The sequence below is a fragment of the Chroicocephalus ridibundus genome, chromosome 8 (genome assembly GCF_963924245.1).
Source record: "Chroicocephalus ridibundus chromosome 8, bChrRid1.1, whole genome shotgun sequence".
Lineage (NCBI taxonomy): Eukaryota > Metazoa > Chordata > Aves > Charadriiformes > Laridae > Chroicocephalus > Chroicocephalus ridibundus.
Window position 1 is genome coordinate 47,568,009 of NC_086291.1, and position 21,387 is coordinate 47,589,395.

Genomic DNA, 21,387 nt, shown 5'->3' on the forward strand with positions numbered 1-21,387 from the left:
CCTATTTCCAGTATGCAACAGAAATTATAAAATAAAGCTAAGGGGAAGCGCAATGCTGAACTTGGCTAATGTTTGCCTGACATCAGTGATAAACAGCCAGAAAGTTGTGTTCGTGCATGAAAATTGCCCTTATGGTGTTGGTTACTTTAAAAAAATAATTGTTTAAAATAGTCTAAAAAGTCAATTTTCCAGGACTTTACGAAGGATGCATTGCAACCTGGCACTGGAGACCCAAATCCATAGAGCACAGCATGTTGTGTGAAATAATGGAAAAAACAGAACTTTGTAAAAACATCTTTTGAAGCAACGTGGAATTTGCTGGTTGCCTTGTATTTGCTTCTAAGTTCTTTAATTGTTTAAATACCACCTTTATAACAACAGTGCCATTCACTTGGCAATTTGTCTTTTTATTCCTGTTAGTAAGCATGTTGGATATGAAAATAGCCGTTCTCCTTGTGATCATCAGACTTCAGATGAATTTCAGACAAAGAATTTGGCAGATCTCCAGATAAAATATTACAGAGCAGCTCAAGCAGGCATTAGGATTTGTTGCTTATACACTTTGTGCTTTGAAATCTCTGTATTGCTTCTGACACATTCAAAAATAACGAGCTATTGTTCCTCTAAAACACAATTTGAACTACATCTGAATTGAATATTGCATTATTTTTGTATGGGGATGTATCTTCTGGAACAACAAAGACTATCGTGCAAGAAAGTTTTACGTGTTTGCACAAGCAAAACACCCCCAGTCCCTGCAGTGGTTTGCGTTGCACTGGTTTAGCTCGAGCTTAGTCAAGACACAGCCAAACTGTCTCGTTTCCGTTTGGAAGGGAAGGATTGGGTTTGCACTTCAGTTTCTCCAGGTAGAGCTGTGCCTGTGCAGGGCTCGAGCGGGTGAGGGGACAACAGTCCAAAGTTGAGAGACCTGTGCTGCATTTTCCAGAATGAAAACCTGGTCACTGAATCGATGAAAAAATTCTTACCTCACAGTCTCATCCCAAGCTTGCTGTGGTCAAAGGAGTGAGCTCTGTTCGCATAAATCAATTTGTCTAAAAGTGTATGGTCCTAAGCAAGCAAGCTCCTGCCTTGTGGCTTCAGTGGCACGAGTCGTGTATTTAAGAGTTACTGGGGTGTTGGAGAGGCTGGTAATCTGTTAATTGGAATTGCAGTCTTGTTTTTTGAGACAGCTCTGGTTTCTCTGTCTTTGAATGTTACAAATTTAATCCCTCAATCCTCTCAATTTCTTGCAGTTTATTAAATTAAAACTATATTCCATGTTGTCTTAAATAAATAAAATGCAGCAAAACCCCAAGGATGAAGTTTTGCAAAGCTGTGCTGGGTACGGTAATCCCAGCTACGACAATCTCAGCCCAGTGAGCAGAACTAGTACTAGAACTACACTTACTTATTTTCAGAAAGCACTGAAATATACTCGGTTCTTAAGTACTCTGAATGTAATTAACTGTAAAAAATAAACGTACCTGATTTCTGATCATAAAACCATACTTAATTTATAGGATATTTTAAAGCTGCCCATTTGAAGGATTAGAGAGCGGAAGAAAGAAGCATTGTTTCTTTATCTTCAAGCCACATGCAAACTGTGGCATCCAAGGACCGTTTTTTTGATAAGCTCAGTATGACTTATCTCCCAATTGAAATATACATTGTTCTTCCCTTTAAATATATTCTGGGATTCAGATTACTTTCAGCTGTTCCCTTTGTCCCTTTCTCAGTCTCCAACTTCTTTTTGTTTTTAACATGCAGAGAAAATTATTTGCTTCAAAATATGTATCTTTTCATAACATAAATTCAAGGAGAGGATGGGGAAAGACGTATATGCTTGGCTGAGCTAATGAGAAAATGACTCAGTTTGTGTGTCTAACATCTCCCTGTATCACATAAAGTGTTTGACAAAGAAAAATGGATTTTGCTTTAAATACTTAAAGCCGCTGCAATAACTGATCATATTTTGTAGATTACAATAGGCTTAAAACAACAATAAACCATGAGCCTTACTGCCTGTTCTGTCTGAAGTTTATAAATACCAAATGCAGCTCAGTAACAAATCCTTGATTTGAATTTACATAAAACGTATTTTGGTGACATTAAAAGTCTTAATTGAAGGGAGAGAGCAGAAATGCAGAACTATAACCTTATCACCCCTCCTGAGAGGATATTTTCAAGGCACTAGGATACAGTATGGGCAATCAACTGTTACAAATATTACCTCTGTATTTACTGAAGGCGAGGGGGAGAAACTTCTTGGTCCTGTGAAACTAAAAGATATTCAGCCCAGTATTTGACACCCATGCTAAAATTTGACAGCCAAGCTGATCTGTGATCTGCTATCACAGGTTGCACTAGAGACCTTCGTTGCCATTTTTATTGGTATTCCATTTTTAATGGAATGAGCATGATGGACAGGTTTCAGATAAGGCCACGTATCTTGCTTGTTCATAGTTCTTCCCTGTGGTTCCCTCCACCCCCCCCCAGTAGACAATGTATTAGGTGAATTTAGTTTCTCCTCTGAGAGGTCAGATTCTCTGGTCCTTCTTTAATCCTTCCTTAAATGAACACATCTTGTCTGCAGGGAAGTGCAATAGTGACCTCTGTTATTTCGCATTCTAGTGTCCTATAAAATGAACTGCAAAAAAAAAAAAAAAAAGTCATATATCCAATCATATATCTACTGATGTAACATACAGTGTACTAAATCACTTATACCGCTTGGTTAACTAAAACTTAATGAAAGTGGAAAATTTCTAGGGCTGGAAAATGGGAGGAAACATCAGAATTCCAGGAAATTTCCATGCTGTTTTTCTTCCTCAGTAAGGTTTTTTTAACCCTGTAGCATATGCTGTGTGAGATATGCTATAAAGAAATTTTATTACTATTTTAATGGTTGGAAAATAATTTACTTCTAGGTATTTCTAAGGCAAGTTCCCTGTGGTTATTTCTCCATCATGATATTTCTGTCCTGCACAATGTAAATGTATGGTTCCAGATATATATGTGCTCATTTTGAGCTTAGTTTTAATGTGGTGGTCTCATTTCTTCTATTATTTTTGCATGAGCAAATTGCTGTAGTATGACCTGAATTTTTAACCTTAAATTATTTTTTGAACCAATCTAGTTCTACTGGGGTAAAAGTTGAATTAATATTTAGATAAATAGAAATTTGGCTTGTTGTTGTTTTGTTAACCTCTTATTAAGTAATTTAAACTTTATTGAAATAATCTACTTTTGTACAAACATTGTAGGGATTTACATTGCAGTTATACTAGTTTTACTGTACTAGCTTAAATTCAACTTCAACTTATACTGTCTTGTGAAACCTATTGCTTGTTTTTTGCACCCTGTAGAAGAAATTATTGCCAAAAATATAATATTTTAAATCGGTAAAAGAAAAAATGAATCTGCTTTAGTAAAGTAATTTAAATTATCAATTTTATGTTTTCAATTCATCCAAATGAACTGAGATTGCTGTGAATACCTGTAAGCGCATGAATGTGACAGGCAAGAGGGATTTACTGCATTCTTTACAAAAATTAGATGTTATCGATCTCCTTTAAGTGTGACTTGTTAAAGACATTGTTCATTACCGTAGTTTTTCTTCTGCAATGCTTACTCTGTAAACCAAGCTTACTGCAACCATCTGTGAGTTCAGAACTTAGTAAATTAAGAGGAGAATAAACAAGAACTGTTGATGAGGGAGCAAATGTTTTGCCGCATACAGAACAAGGATATAACTAATAACTCCTTTAATACTGTGGTTTGGATTGGATGACATTTAAAATAACGAGCCAGACGTCTCTGAACAGTTATATATTGTAACCTCTGAGGGCATACAGAGGACCTGACTTTCTGCAATGATGTTTTTATGTAAAAAGAGAACTGGTAGCACCATGTTGAAATAAAAGAATGCAGCAAGCTCCTGGTATCAATTTTCAGTGGAGATCCTGCTTGGTATTTCAGTATTGCACTCTTTACAAGCCTTGCACATTCTTATAGTCTCTTTAGTGTGCATTAAAACATACGTGTAGCTTTTGGCATAGGTAATCATTTTTATGTACATTTAATTTCCTGTGCAGGAAAAAAAGGTGGTACCATTAGGGCTGGCAAATAGGGAGGTCAGGAAAAGACTGGAGGAGAATTCAGGTTGGGTTGCTGGCCTTGGTGTTTGACCCAGAATACTATTTTAAAAGTACTCAGCATCCAGCCTTCCATTTTCTTCATTGACAGGTCGGAAATGAAGCCAGGCTGAGCATACTTAAAATAGATCCTTTGTATTTGGTGGCAAATTCCAATACTGCATAACCCTTTCTTCAGGCCACCCGCTAGCAAAGCTAATCCACTTAAAGAGTCAGTTCTCAGCGTTGCCAGCACATCCCTGATGTCCCACAGTCCCTGAGTAGCACCGCTGAATTAAATGTAGGTCTTCTATGCAAAAAGAAGCTTATTATAGCAAAATTCCCACGGGGAATCAAGGTTCAGATAACCATTTGCAGCAGCAGCCTAAAGATATTTTTATATACAAAAAAGTCACTTCAGTGAGTATGTGTACAAGCACCACTGCTATTTATAACAGCGGTTTATTTGGCTCCACGTTGAATGTGTGTGAAGTCCAGTGACAGCTGTGAAGGATGTGCCGTGGGACAGAAAAGCAGCCTGAGACTGTGTCAAGGATCTGTGCTGTTCAGTGGGGCTTCAGACCTGTTGCAAGGAAAATACTGAGCAATTTGGAAAGTGCATTTTTAATACCTTTAACTTTCATTGCAGTTGTTGTTTCTTGCCCATCCTAAATTCGATGCTTGCAGTAGCTTTCTGAGCAGACAGCAGGATCTGCTCTCACGTGTTGTGCCAAAGGAGGGGACAAGGTACTTATGTGTGCTGCTTAGATGTGCAAATACAGGTTTGTGGCACTGGTAATGTGTCTATTAATTTGAACGCATTATGGAGACTCAGTAGCTTTGTGAATGAAATACTATTGCTCTCCTCTACCACTGGGAAGCTCGTTTGCATACAACTGGATGTCTTTAAATAAAATTAACTGAAATTAATTTGGTAGTTCCTCCTTAATTCTTTTGACTGTAATCCCATATCACAGGAGCACCATATTCAATCTGGCACAAGCTGCTCACAGGAGAGGCCTAGACATAAATTAGCATGTAATCTAAATTACCTTTAACCACTTGAAAGACTGGCTCATCTAGCCTAGGTTAAAGTCATTACTGGTGAACTCTGCAAGTGCTGTGCTTTGCCTGTGCTGAAAACATCTACATAAATGTTAAATTGGTGTTTCTTTGGTGCTAATCATTTGAAGCTGAATGCTACAGTTTTGTTGATGTAGTTTGGAAAGGCAGGAGTGCATAGCGTTCTTGAAGACCAGGATAAGAACTGAAATTTCATCTGTCTGGGCATCGGGGAGTGTGTGTGCTTTCACTGGAGTGAATCCAGGCTCACAAATGACGTCTGTTCAATTAGAGAATGGTTAGTTTAATATTAAGGTGATAATTTCTGTTTAGTAATGGGAGGTTTTGCCATAAAAGCATAAAAGATGTAGGAGAAATTTTGGATGGAAAGCATTTTCTACTTCCCTTGCAGTAAAAGTCATACAGTAGAACAACTTAGACTCTGCACTGATGCTTAGAAGTAAATCGCACATTTTAGAAGCAAAAGAAGCCATTCGAATCAACCCCACATCCATTTGTGATTATAGCAGACCATCGTTAGAAGAAGTGAGGCCAGAACAAATAAACCTTCCATAAAGAAAAGTACTCCTCTGAGTGAAATAACTGTACTGAGGTCAAAGGGTCCACTTTTATATGTGGTTATTATTTGTATAGTTATGGGTTTATGCTTTAGCCCTCATAAATTTACATTGCATATTACTTACAAAGAACATTGTATTGCTGAAAAAGTTGTTACTCTGGTGATACTCAGCTCTAAATATGACTTGAAATAGGATCTTTTACTATTTAAATAGCTATTCAGCTGTGAATCCTTGAGATGTCTCAGTACATGAACTATCGGCATTTTGCCATATTTCATTATGATCAATGAGCTAATTTGCAAAGCAAGAATCCTACATTCCTTCCAGCACATGGCAATGTGTACTGTGCCTTTGGATATGGAAATATACTCTATAACAGATGGACAAATATTACCACTAGACAACTGCAGGATGACAAAAAAATCCTTCTGCAAAATTGCTCATGGAGTTTTATGCAATTAGAGGATGTGTTTTGTGTGTGTGTGCTAGCAAAAAACAACTTTTGTTTTGTTCGTTGTCCTGTAACAGTGATGTTATGGTGGTATATGCCACTCTTTTGTGTCTGGTGTAAGAAATAGCATAGTGACAACTATGAAAATGTGATTTTTATTTTTTTTTTTTTGTTGGATGTTTTCAGATATGCCATACCTTCCTGGACAGATGGCAGATATTCTTGTTTCCCTAGGTCCTGCTGCAGTATCATGTAAGAGGTGCACCAGCTCTTCATGGAGTTAATAAATTAGGATGTATTAGGTCATTCTTCACATCATGAAAGCCGTGTGTGCTCTTGGTCCGCAGCAGTGCTGCGATTTAGTCTGACGCTGGTTGCAGGAGAAATTCTGTTAGCCGCAGGTTAAGAGCGTTCAGAGAAACAAACACCAAATGTAGCTACTGGCAGGAGGAAAATCATTTGGTTTTGTGTCCAGGCTGTTTGATGCTGTTACGTTTTGTATTAGAGTAGCATCAGACACCCTCCCTCCAAATTCAGGGCTTCCTATTGCCTGGCATTGTGCAACAGCAGAAGGGTCTGATCTCTGCCCTGATGGCTCTATTGGGTAGATGGAGGAGAAACACAAAGGCTCAAAAAAAGTGAAAGCAATGATTTTCATCATATAGGCTAGTAATAGCAGCCCCAGAGGAGTGTGATTTAAGAAGGTGCCATTGGAAGCTGGACTGTGCTTCCCAGATGGTGCCACAGACCTTTTGTATCCTATTTCAGAGCCTGGAGCAAGATAAACCTCTGCCAGAGCCTGAGTGGGGTACAGAAATACAGCGTTGCTTAGGAACTGGATTCCTCCTGGTTTCTCTTATTTGTTTGTCCTTGATAGCAGCACAAAAAGACGGTGAGTGGGCTTGTGGAGGAGAACGATGTTACAATTATTTGTGAGCACAATCATCTGTGCTGCCATAGAAATAAGACTTCTGTTCCACTTCTATTACGTTTATTTTAATCTTTTTTCACAGATATTATGTATGGATGAGGTATTAAATATTATGACTCAAATTTGAGAATGTAGCTGTGTAAATTGCACTGAGGAGAGGTCCTTAATAAGGCTGCTTTTAACTGAGGTCCTTAAATCTACCAGATCACTGTAAAAGAGGTTGGTGGTGTTGAGAACCAGGTCCAGAGAATCAAGATGGGAATAGGCTTCTGTTTTGCAAGATGTCTTAAAAGGAAAGAGGTAGTACTGCATATAAGTGGTCTGCAATTTAATGTTTAATTCTGCTTTTCTTACACGTATTCCTAATTTGTCTGATGTTGGCCTCATCCATCCAAGGGCTAAATACTTGCAGAGTTTTATTTCTTTATGACAAATATTTATTTATTTATACTTTCACTTATTCCCTACTGATTTTCACAGGTTTATGATGTTTTAGGTGTGTACTGAAACCACTACAAAACTCAAATCCTAGAAATTTCAGCATGAATTGTGACTAAGTAAGGTTTGCGTGATTTAACTCGTGTAAAATTACTCAGTTGATGTTTGTGGGCTGATTGTAGTTCCCAGTATTTAGCCATGAGTTAAATGCTTTTTTGTTGCTCCATTCCTAACTGTTATAGAAAATAATTGATTACAATCAGTTTTCTGTCATTCGTATTCAAGTGCTGATTTTTTTTAAAAGCCCTAGTACATTTGAATTCCTTTTTCAGAAACAATAGCCTCAGAAAAGTTTTAAAGCTAATATTACCATGATCACTGGACCTTGGAAGTTTTCCATCTATCTTCTTTATCCTACCTGGCTTCTTGCCTGTCATTGTGGTTGTGCTGTAGTTGTTAAACTGAGTATCTCATCCCCTCATACAGGTCCGGCTTCCTCCTCCCGGTGAGTAGCTAATACCTATAGCCTAAGATCACTTTGTTCCTGCATGTTCCATTGTAGCGGCCTGCTCTCCTTTTTTGGCTCTTCTTTTGTTCAACGATGTTAAAGATAAATTTCCCTCTAGCATGTTTAGGAGGCCCACACCTTTTTTGATACGTTGTCATTTGAGCTGGAACTGTTCTCTTTTATGCACAGGCTTTCTGTGGTCTCCTTATTTGGATTGATTGTATCATTACAGATACTTTCCTTTGCTGGATTTGACCTTTACTCTCTTATTCTGTTTAAATGTGCTTCTTTCTGAAGGCAGAATGTCCAAAGCCATCAATTTGCAGCCTTAGTGCCTGCAAAAAATTCAATTCTTTTGTTCATGAATCTCCAAAGATTTCTCTCAAATTATTTTGCCTGATAGAGGCGTGCTCATTTCCACCTGTATTTAAATAATTTACTTGTCTAATTGGAATAGATGGTGGAAAAAAAGCTTTTTGTCCCTTCTTAGTTTTACAGACCTCTTTAGAGATTGGTCCATGCTACAAAAATTTTTCAGAAAAGATCATGCCCTTTTAATGTGCATTTACAGCAGCTTATTTTGCCCCACCGCTGTTTGCAATGTGCTTACTAAGTATCAGGTGCAATTACTGAGTTCTGTGTCTTATTTCTTGGTGTCACTGAGGTTAGTCAGTGCTGTCTGAAAAAAGCAGGATTGTGTGGGTGCTGTCCTCACTGTGCTCTTCTGTCGTGCTCAAAAGTCTCCAGATCAGGCTCTGGCTCTGTCATGGGAATGGGATTTTTATATACTTAGTGCAGCATGTTGCTGTGTAGTGACCTAAATCAAGCAGGGAAGCGAATTGAGGAAAACCCACTTTGAAGAGGCAGGGGAGAGGCATAGGGAAGTGTCCTGGACAGGAACATCTTTTACAAGAACAAGGCAGAGATCAGAGTAGCCTGTGAAAATAGCAAAGGGCTCCCAAGGCTGGTTTCCGCAGTGGGGGTGAGGAACCCAGGCTGGGCACAGTGAAGCATGTAAAGGCTTTACATAGCTTTGCCTTAGATTAAGGAGAAAACAGCAAAGCCTGTAAACCCGTGTGTGTTAAGTAGCTGTACAGCTCCCCGCTGTTCCCAGAGAGAAAAGAAATACGTTGTGGGCAGAGCATAATAAATGCAAAGGTTTTTGAAATTACGTGCTGTCAAAAATGGATGAAGTCCGCCAAATTCAGGGAAAAGGGAAGAAGCAAACACTACTAGAGTGAACGGGGAAAGGGAGAGTAAAGATGAAAGAGCTGTTTCCAGGCAGCTGGGGGTAATCCTTAGTACAAATGAATGACAGACGAGTTTGCCTTTCTTAACTTGTGGAGCTGGGCTTACTGAGAGCAGAGATTTGAGTTATATTGGAAAGCTTCTTTTATCAGTGAGAAAGCAAAAATACCAGATAACCATCACTGATGTCCTTTGTTTCATATACCTCACTTAAGAGGTATATTGTAGGCGGGAAGAATATGATACATCAAAGGGGCAACATAATAGACATAGTGGAAGCAAGGTGCAAAAGATGAAGTTTTTGTTACCGCAGTACACTGCATTGCTGAATTTGGTAAATATGGAATGTTTGGAAGAGAATTAGCTGGGACGGACTTTGGTTGGCTTAAGAGACTCAAGGTTTTTTGTGCTTTTTTCATTAGACCCATCTTGCAGTAGAAAAGGTTATTGCAAAGGGGAGATTGCAAGAGGAAATAAAGTAGTCGCAGTGTGAGGAGCAGGTGAGAGCTGGGAAGGCTGCATCAGCTGATGGCACAGTGAAGGTGTTGCTGCAGTGGCAACATTGACCTGTCACACTACATGGGAGTATAAAACCTTAAAATTTAGGTTTTAAGGTACGTTCACAGGCCTGACCTCCTGCTCCTTTCACAGTTTTGCTTAGTGAGAAAAGCTGCAGATTTCAGATATTTGTCAAAACATTGAGAGTTGACAATCGAGTTTATCTGGACAATTTGGGCTATTTCTCACTTCTTTCTCGTAACTTGAAATTCACTTGCGTGGATGAGAAGTATTTACCATTTGATCCATTTAATTTTTTTATTTTCAAATTTAACCTGTGGTTAATTTCTTTCACGTATTAAAATGTGACAGCAGTCTCTCTAAGACTGCTAATTCAGTTTGCCAAATGCAAAAAAATCTTCTCTAAAAAAACCAAACACCCAAACCAAATAGCGCTTTCTTTTTTAATATACATTTTAGTGATTTGAGCTGTGTGTAAATATACCTAAACTGATATCTTATTAGTAGAGTGATTTAATATGATAAAACTGTGAACATTCAGAGTAATTTTTTGCTAGAAATATACATTTTTAAGGAGCAACAAATCACACGTTTTTCATTCTGCATTTTTTGATGCTAGTATGAACATTTTCAGAGTTACACATTGCTTTTAGCAAGCTTTCTGTTTGTTTGTTCATTTCTGAAGATCTAAAACAGCTTCCCAGATTAGTTATGTTCTTACTCAAGTTAAATCTTTGTCGTTTTGTTGTTCATAACCAGTCACAAATAGCTAATGAAAATAAAATACTTTTTGTATAAGTTTGATGCAATGGCATCATACAGCAAGAGAGGGAGCATGCTACAGATCAGGTAGGGGAAAAAATAAACCAGTGTTGGGAAGAAATAAGTCGACACTGTGGTGCTAAGAGGAGCTGTGCTTCTCTGCTGACTGCTTCTGAAGCAGCTCCAACCCCTTCGGATGCTGCTAATATCTCTTTCTCAGCGTGGGTCTCACAGGCCGTGGATACAACTATGTGCATTACGCCAAAATCCTGGAGGTTGCCCTCGAGTCCCTGGAGTGCTTTCTCCAAAGATTCCAGGTGGGGTCATACTCCCTGGCTGTGCTGTAAAGTACGTTTCTCACATCTTCTTACATTAGCAATATAAAGAGCTGTGCAAGGACAGTAAGTCATTTTGGCTTCCATTACTTATATGCTGGTGACACATTCACTCCCTGTCTTGGCTAACTATTTTTCAGTCACAGTCACAACCATGACTCATGCCGATACTACATAGCGTCTCTCAAATATCAAAATTCTTAACCCGTATCAGCTAAGATTGTAAGAAATTGCAGTTCCATTTTACAGATGAGTAAGCAAAGGCAGAGGTAAGTGGAAGTGTGAACTAACAACTGAGTATTCATGGTTCCAGGTGTGCATCCTCTAATTGATCCATTATATAGCCCCTCAGTTTCTAAGTAATGTAATTCAGGCTTTGCATTTTGCATCTGTTTAACAATTGCTGACTAAAGCTTCAGAAACACCCTTTATTTTCTTGTAAATAAGTCTTAAAGAGAATCTTGATCTATAACATCAGTATTCTGTCACCTGCTATATGGTTTATAATTAACGTGTTCTTGGCAAAGTGTCATCTTTCTCATGTCCTCCAGAATGATCAGGCACTGCAAGGATGCCAGCTTTGTCACTAGAAAGTAAATAAACCTGCGGATGTGATGATGAAGTCTCACCTAGCAAGATAGAAACTTTGCATCTCTTCTAAACTTAATTCACTGCTCTGCCTTTCTGGGCTGTGGGCAGTGAGACTATTGGCAGCTGTTTGCCACAGTAGTAAATTTGGAAATAATTCAGTGAGCTTCTAGTGGGAAGCTGAGGCTTCTGACAGTTGCCTGAGGCTTCTGCAATCCTCTGGCACTACAAATCAACACGACCTTGCAGTGCTGCGCTGACACTAGTGTGCCAGAAAGGAGGAGTATCTGATGCGCCGTAGCGTGGGAAGAGACATCAACCTCTGTTGATGCCTCCCTCTTCCAGTTGCGACCTAATTGTTTGGGGAATTGGGAGGACCATAAATAAAAGAGATTAAATTCCTCTGTTCAGACAGAAGTTTGGCTTTAAAAAAATCGTGAGTTCAAGAACGGTCATGCTTGTGTGCAAGATGGCTATGTAATTCTGGGACAAATAATTATAATTTGTAGATACTTTGGACCCTGTGACTAATTGTAAGCCATGATTTAAGATGCTGCAGTTCTTTTGATGTAGCTTCATTTTGGGCAAATAGGTGTTTCCATGATAGCTGTTCTCATATAATGTTGTTTCAATGATAGCTACTGTTCTTGATAATTTCTGGAAATTACTTTTGAACAGGCGTGTCTGCTGGTGTGTCTGCTCCTGGATCACCTAAGCACTCAGGGTATAAATACCCATCACAATTATGAACATTTTAATGTTTTTCTCAGTGTAATGTATTTACATATTCTGAAAGCATGAGGAATTGGTGTTTACTTGAGATGAATTTCCTTGTCTAAAATGCTTCCACTCTGCAGTTTACACATCCATTATTTTAGAAATATTTTTTTTCACTATTTTTGGCCAAATGCTGCAAATAATAAACAGATTTAAAGCTGAGAAAGTCAGGGTCTGAGAAACAGTATCAGTTTCTCTTGGTAATGAATGCTTATGGTCCAGACTCAGTGGGCTGCTAGTGCTGTTTGCTTACACATGTAGTCTTCTGAGATGAGTCTACCGCGTTGTGTTAGCAATGCCGCCAGCATTGCTGACTCGCGGTCTAACTCGTATTAATGAAGCTTTCTTCACAACTAGTTGTGATTTTAATGAGATTTGTGTTTCTGAGGCCTTCAGTGCTCTCCACAATCATCTTGTGCTTCAAAAGTCTTCAAGAGAACGTTTATTTTAATATTCTCAAGTAAAAAGGTATTTTGTGGCACTGGGGATGTGCAGGTGAGGATTTTCCAGTTCATTCTTTGTTCTTTCAAAATGTTTATTTAAAAGAGTTATCCTTCTTGCTGAGATCATATTTGCCTGTCATTCACTCTCCGGAACACACTTTCATTAGAGGTGTCAGTCAGCCAACCAGAATAGCTATTGTATTTGTCACCCATGCAACTGATAGGTTGATAGCTGTGATAGGTTCCCCATGCTTATCTGTAGAGCAGAGATGATGCTGTAGGTTGGATAAGCCAGTGATGAAACTAAAATATGCAACTCATGTTTCCGTACAAAGAACAGAGATGGAATAAATGGTGAGAAAGGAAAGAAAAGCATCTCCTAAAAATGAAAAAAGGTGGATTTTCAAGGTCTACCCTCTAAGAATGTAGATCCTAACCTTTACATCTGTTTGTTATTGTAAAGGCTGTAAATAAAGACAGCTCTCTCTCTGAAAGCAAGTGTAATGCTAGGTGTTGGGAAGTTCTTTTTTAGATGACATAATAAACCTTCAGAGATTTGAGGCTGAATTATTCTCTAAATTTTGTAGATCTTACAGGAGATCCTAGTTCTCCATAATGATTTTTGTTCTGTGAGTTCCTTCTTTCCTTTTTCCGCACCATTTTACCAGGAGCACTGCATGACTGGGAATGGAAAGTGCTTTAAGGAGGCTGGATTGTTGGATAAATTATATTAGAATTATTTTGGCAAATCCCTTTGAAGAAATAAAATGCTATTAAACAGAAGTTAAATCAATTCCTTGTACCTCAGCATGTACCTGAGAACACAAGTGCTTGTATCCTTCAGTGGTAAGAATTGTATATATGGGGGTAAGCACAGAAGCTGCTTCCTGTCCATTCTGCTTCTCAGCATGTAGCATTGACAGTGACCACCTGATTTGCAGATTTAGAAACATTTCTCAAGGTTACTTATTTAAGGGTGGAATTATGTAGTGCTTATCTGGACTATTTTTTATAATACAAATTATTTTTTAAGTCTATGGAGTTTTTAGTCTATTTATTTCTGTATGTTTTTCACAAGGAAGAAAGCATTTCTACCTTCATAGGATGAAGGTTAAAATCTTTGCTGGGCTAGCTACATTATTTTTAGTCTGTCTGGGAGAAAAAAGGACATTTATAGTGTGTATGGTATTGTTCTGCACTTAGACGTTTCTTCATTGAGACACTTCTTGAGATTGGTAGTGATAAAAAGCATTTGTCTTCCAGTGCATGTTCAGCGACCCATGTGAAATGAGTATATTTTTTAGGGATGGGTTTTCAAAGCTGTGCTGCTAGAAAGCTGTGCATGCTCTAGTGGCAGAGGTTGTAGGCTGTTTGTTTGTGGTGGTTTGTTGGTTTTTTTGTTTGTTTGTTTGTTTGGTGTGTGTGGTTGGACTCAATGATCTCAAAGGTCCTTGCCAACCATGAAGATTCTGTGATTATCACTCTCCATGTAATGCTAAGCAAAACAAATATTTTTCTCACTGTTTGCATTTATAGAATCAGGAAAGATATTAAGGTGTGGTTTAGCTAAAATTCTGAGCACAGAATCACTGAATGGTTGGGGTTGGAAGAGACCTCTGGAGATCACCTAGTCAAACCCCCCTTCTAAAGCAGGTTCACCTAGAGCAGGTTGCCCAGGATTGCGTCCAGGTGGGTTTTGAATATTTCCAGAGGAAGAGACTCCACAACCTCTCTGGGCAGCCTGTTCCAGTGCTCTGTCACCCTCAAAGTAAAGAATTTTTTCCTTATGTTGAGCTGGATTTTCCTGTGTTCCAGTTTGTGCCTGTTGCCCCTTGTCCTGTCACTGGGCACCACTGAAAAGAGTCTGGCCCCATCCTCTTGACACCCACCCTCTAGATATTTATAAGCATTGATAAGATTTCCTCTGAGTCTTCTCCAGGCTAAACAGACCCAGGTCTCTCAGCATTTCCTCATAAGAGAGATGCTCCAGTCCCCTGATCATTTTCATAGCCCGCCGCTGGACTCTCTCCAGTAGTTCCTTGTTTTTCTTGAACTGGGGAGCCCAGAACTGGACACACTACTCCAGATGTGGCCTCACCAGGGCAGAGTAGAGGGGGAGGATGACCTCCCTCAACCTGTCTTTTTAATGAACCCTAGGGAAACCATTGGCCTTCTTAGCCACAAGGGCACATCACTGGCTCATGGTCAACTCATTGTCCACCAGGACTCCCAGGTCCCTCTCTGCAGAGCTGCTTTCCAGCAGGTCAACTCCTAACCTGTACTGGTGCATGAGGTTATTCCTCTCCAGGTGCAGGACTTTGTTGAACTTTATTAGGTTCCTCTGCGCCCAATACCCTAGCCTGTCCAGGTCTCACTGAATGGCAGCACAGCCTTCTGGTGTGTCAGCCACCCCACCCAGTTTTGTATCATCAACAGACTTGCTGAGGGTACACTCTGTTCCCTCATCCTGGTCATTGATGAATATGTTGAATAAGACTGGACCCCGTACCGACCCCTGGGAGCACCGCTAGTTACAGGCCTCCAACTAGACTCTGCGTCGCTGATCACAACCCACTCAGCTCTGCTATTCAGCCAGTTCTCAGTCCACCTCACTGTCCACTCATCTAACCCATGCTGCCTAAGTTTACCTAGGAGGAGATTATGGGAGATGGTGTCAAAAGCCTTGCTAAAGTTGAGGTAGAAAACACCCACTGCTCTCCTCTCATCTACCCAGACAATCATGCCATCGTAGAAGGCTATCAGATTGGTCAAGCATAATTCCCCCTTGGTGAATCTGTGTTGAACACTTCTGATAACCTTCTTTTCCTCCACATGCTTAGAAATGACATCCAGGATGAGCTGTTCCATCACCTTTCCAGGGATAGAGGTGAGGCTGACTGCTCTGTGGTTTTCTGGGTTCCTCCTTTTTGAAGACTGTAGTGACATTGTCTTTCCTCCAGTCCTCAGGCACCTCTCCTGTTCTCCATGACCTTTCAAAGATGATGGAGACTGGCTTAGCAATAACATCTGCTGGACAGAAAATAGCTTCTGTGCTTACCCATATGTATACAATTCTTACCACCGAACTATAATATCTGCCAGCTCCCTCAGCACTCATGGATGTATCCCATTGGGGCCCATGGATTTGTGGGTGTCAAATTTGTCTAAATGATCTCTATCCCGATCCTCCTCAGGCAAGGGAAAGTGTTCCTTTCTCCAGAACTTCTCCTCTTATCTCCAGGGTCTGGGATTCCTGTGGGCTAGCCTTAGCAGTAAAGACTGAAGTAAAGAAGGCATTCAATAACTCTGCCTTTTCTGCATCCTCCATCTCCAGGGGGGACCACCTCATTCAGAAGCAGGCCCGCATTTTCCCTAGTCTTCCTTTTGCTACTGATGTACTTGAAGAAGCCCTTCTTATTGTCCTTGTCATCCCTTGCCAGATTTAATTCCAAGTGGTCCTGCATACTCTGACACAACATTCCTATGTTCCTCCCAAATGGCCAGTCCCTTTTTCCACATTCTGTAAACTTCCTTCTTCCATTTGAGTTTTTCCAGAATCTCGTTGCTCATCCATGCAGGTCTCTTGCCTCCTTTACTTGATTTCTTACTCATAGGGATGCACTGATCTTGACCTTGGAGGAAGCAATGCTTGAATATTGACCAGCTCTTTTGGACCCTCCCTTCCTTCTAGAGTCCTAACCCATGGGATTCCTCCAAATAGGTCTTGAAGAGGCCAGTGATAGCTCTGCTGAAGTCCAGGGTTGTAATCCTACTTATTGCCCTGCTCTTTCCACACAGGATCCTGAATCCCACCATCTCATGGTCACTGCAGCCAAGGCTGCCCCCAACCTTCACATCCCCAACCAGTCCTTCTTTGTTTGTTAGGACAAGGTCCAGCAGCACACCTCTCCCCATTGGCTCCTCCACCACCTGTGCAATAAAGTTATCATCAATGCTCTGCAGAAACCTCCTGGACCGTGTGTGCCTGGCTGTGTTGCCTTTCCAGCAAAATAGCAGAGTGGTCGAAGTCCCCCATGAGAACCAGGGCCTGTGATTGTGAGGCTATTTCTAGCTGTCCATAGAAGGCCTTATTGACTTCCTCTTCCTGATCCAGGGTCTGTAGTAAACACTACAACAGTGTTGCCCATATTAGCCTGCTCCTTAATTCTTACCCATAAGTTCTCGACTCGTTCTTCATCTAGCCCTAGGCAAAGCTCTATATATTCCAGTTGCTCTCTCACATAAAGAGCAACTCCACCACCTTGCCTTGCTGGCCTGTCTTTCCTAAAAAGTACATATCCATCCATGACAGCATTCCAGTTGTGCGAGCTATCCCGCCATGTCTGTGTAATTGCAATGAGATCATGGCCCTGCGACTGCACATAGATCTTTGCTTCTTCCTGTTTATTCCCCATGCTGCGTGCGTTGGTGTACAGGCATTTCAGAGAGGTAATTAAGCACGCAGGTTTCCTTGGAGGGGTGCAAGAGGATCCACCATAGCCATACACACCCTTGAGGTGGTTGGCCTTCTGGCTCTTGTCTTGGGAGGCAGGGAACGTTTGTTGCTGCTGTGGTTGGCCTGGCTTATTCCCCAGTTGGATGCGATGGCATGAGCATTGTCGTTTTGGACCCCACCCCCGAGTCTTTCAGTTTAAAGCTCACCTCACTAAGTTGGCCAGTCTGCTGCCAAAGATTCCCTTGCCTCTTCTAGACAGGTGGATTCCATCCTTCCCTAACAGGTTATAGTCATCAACGAATGTCCTGTTGTCATAAAAGCCCAAAACCCCTTGCCGATGGTACCAGACACGTAGGCAGAAGTTGATATGCATTATATGTCTATTTTTATCTGTCCCCTTTCCTCCAACTGGTAAAATGGAGGAAAAGATAATTTGGGCACCAGTATTTTCCACTTGCACCCCCAGAGCTTTACATTCTTCCTTGATTCTGCCAGGTTCTGGCTTGTGGTGTCTTTCATGTCCATATGAAAGAATAACAGAGGATAGTAGCCTGCTCTTGACAAATTGTGGCACCCTCTTGGCAATGTCGCAGGTCTTAGCTCCTGGAAGGCAGCATCCCTCTCATGACTCCCTGTCAGGTCGGCAGATGGGCACCTCAGTGCCCTTTAACAGAGAGTCACCCACTGCTGGCACTCATTGTTTCTTTTTACGGTATCCACTGTGTGGATCATCAAAGATTTAGAATTGCAAAAGTTACAGAAGTACTTTGTTATTAGAATTTCAGTGAACTTGGTAGAAGATACCTGTGTGTTGCATGGTTCAAAATTTCACTTAGCCACACATTGGGTTTGTAATCCCAAAATTTAGTTCAGGTTGATCAAAACTTTTGTAATTTCTTAGATAAAGTTGGTTTCAACTGCAGGTTTACAAGAAAGCCTTTACTCACACCAGTTTCAGGCTTTGTTACTATTTTTTTTTTACAGACTTTTGCTATAGCCTCCATACTTGGGTGTTTGATTGCTCCTGGAGTGGATATTGACTTTCTGCTGAGGCAGACATGGCAAGCTGATGTGTTTTGTTTAACATTTAAAAGCTACTCAGGCAGCCTGAGGTTCACATCCACCTTGGGAGGGGAGGGAAAGAACAGAAAAGCAAGATGGAAGGAAAAAGAAAAACCAAAAAAAACCCAGAAAAAAGCATCTTTAAAAAGCAGTTCTTGTTCAATAAATTCAAACCTGTCTCTGAATAATAGAAAAGTAGATTTTGAAAAGCTGCTAAATAGCTCCCTGTACTGAGGTCAAGGAAGAAAATAATCCCGTTCACAGTAGAAGACCGATCAATATGAAATCCAAATAGGATGGTGATTTTTATGGTGGTTATGTTTGACGGCATTAAGCGATGGTGAGATTCAGACCATCTCAATTTAGAAGCCTGTGTTTTCTGTACAAAGAAGTGAGGTGCATTTCCCACAGGCCGTTCATATTAAAGATAAATGCCTGAAGTTATATGGCTTCTTTAAATTGCACAAAGACAATATTTGGCGTTTTTTTCTGCATCTTAGCATGGCAACATACCATTGAAAACTTGCTCCCAGTTTAGAAATCATACTTTAAGGCCTGACTGGCCTTTGTCAAATTATTTTCTGTTGGTGTTAGAGAAGTAATCTGCTGATAAAGATATGATGGTCCTGCTGGCTCAGGTCTCACCCTCTTCCCAGCCTTCAGAGATCTTTCGTTGCCACTTGGAAAGATGCTGTATTTGTCACTTGTAGAACAGACTGCGTTTGGAAAAATGTCGTATTCACTGCAAAGTGTGGTACAAGTAGGTGCTTTGTTGAATCTCCAGCAACTCTCTCCAACTCTCTGTATGTACAATTGTAATTTATTAAGTGCATCACATACATAAATATGCTTGCTGTGTCATTTTTAGCACATATAAGTTTAATGGAAGGAAGCGAACAAAAGAAAAAAAAGTACTTCCAGAGGAAGAATTTCAGAGTCATGTAATAAAGCATCAGAGGAAAGTCATGTCTTAAATTCCCAGCTCTGGTATGGCATTGCAAAAATTCTTGGGTTTGGTGAGAGTCGATGTGTGTATCTCCCTGTACTGAAGTACGTGCTCCAGGTGCCTGTTGGAAACTGATCCAATAGACTCAGGGCAACTTCCACAGTGTGGCGATTGCTGGACAAATCTGTTACTCTAGAGCATTTGATAGGAAAAAAGTTACAATTTTTACTATCACTGAAAAGAAGTCATACCGCATTTTCTCTTCCTTTTGCTAAAGAGTGCTAAAGAAATTCTATACGTTTTCTAAAGAAAAGCAGTAAACCACATTCTGACACTTTACTGTTTTGTCATTTGGCAGAACTGTAATTTTTTCCCCAGATGTTTTGTTTTCCACAGATATGATTAGAGCTTTAGCAGCAGAAATTACAGTAGCCAGCTCAGTTGTATCCCTCTTGTTGCTGATTTACAAAGACCTATTAATCCTAGTTAATCAGTATCCATAAGTGTAAAGATAATTGCATTCTAAGCTTTTTAAATGGGAGTGTCTTCTGGTTGTTTTTATATAAAATCAGAAATTACTCTTTGTTATAAGACAGGGTGATCAGTAAAGTCTTAAAAATGCTTTGAGTTGCCATCAAAAATTAGCTTGAATAATAGAGATAGTAATTCACTTCAGCTCTTCAGTGATGTATTAGAGGAAGAAAACAAAAAGTAAAGCAAGGAGAGAAAAAAAGACCCATTTCACATGGATTTTCGAAACAGAACATCTTGATTTTTATTCATTGTTTGTACTTGTCCAGCTCTTTTTACTTTATATAAAAGAAAGGTGCTGATAAGACATTTACTTGGTGCCCTAAGATGTCTAAATAAAAACTGTGTTGAAGATTGCTGCCCAGACCCCATTCCTGGTTTTGGTCCACTGACCTCTTTCAGACAGATCATGCTTTCAGCTGTGGGCGACAAGACTCCTTTTTCTCTCTAAACTCTTCAAGGAGCAATAATAGAAGAACAAGACTAGATAAAGGGGAAAAAAACCCAACCATCTCTATAATGTTAAATTAACCACCGGAAACGTCTATATCATTCAAATATCAATAAAACTGGATTTTTGTATTGTACTTGATCAGCAATAAGAGAATGGCAGAAGAAGAAGGAAGGACGCTTTTTCCGTTTCTTTGTTTCTCAGTTGGTTAATTTCTTATTATAGAAGATGGAAGGTAGATTTAAGCTTTCTAAACCAAGCTGGTGCTTGATAAACACTTGATAACGCCGTTATCTCTCAGCTGTCACTACTTCTTTCTCCTCCCTGTTTTGCTTTTGCTCAGGCCTGTAATATACACATCATCTCCAAATTGCTTCTCTTTTTCAGCTGTTGCCTTGGTCTCGGTGATTTTTCCTCAGTAATGTGTCCGTGGTTGGCCTTTCTTGACTAGTCCAGCAGAACTCCTTCCAGGTTCTTGCTGTTTTGAACCTTCATTACAGGAGTTTCTGACTTGCTGAATGCCATCTCACTGTGCATGGGTGCACTGAGTGCAGTTGCTGAGATGACTTTTTAGACAGTTTCTTTGAGCCTTGTACTGCTCTGGATTCAACTCTTCCTTGGCTTTCTTTCCTCTCTTCCATCAAACTTTGGATACTCACCCAGGCTATCCTTCTACCGGGACTTCCCATTCTTTTCCAAGAGATGCTTGCCTTAGTTCAGCCTTCCCTCCAGTCCATCTCCCCTGTATGTTAGTGTGAGCCACCTGTTTGAAAATTTATGTTGCCTCCTCCATACAAGCCCATCACACCATCATGATTAAAATGCCCCAAAATATTTCTGCTGACAAAAATGTGAGAAACTTTGCGCTAAGCCGCTAACCTTTCACAAAACAGTGTTGTTTCTTGATGCCTCAATCTGTTTTTGGTTTTTGGTTGGTTCTTTTTTCATGTTTTAATTGGAAATTATTTGGAAGAAAGAATCATCTTCATTTTTACTTTATCCTATTTTGTAGAGTACCCACCAACCTGTGATATCTGCCATTCCTGGAGTTCCCTCACTGTGTTAAAAACAAAGAACAACTTGCAAGTCTTTGAAAGAGAAAAAATTAGTAGCTCGGTTTTTGTGTCTCACTCCTCCAACTGTCCCAGCTTTAATTTCAGGTTAT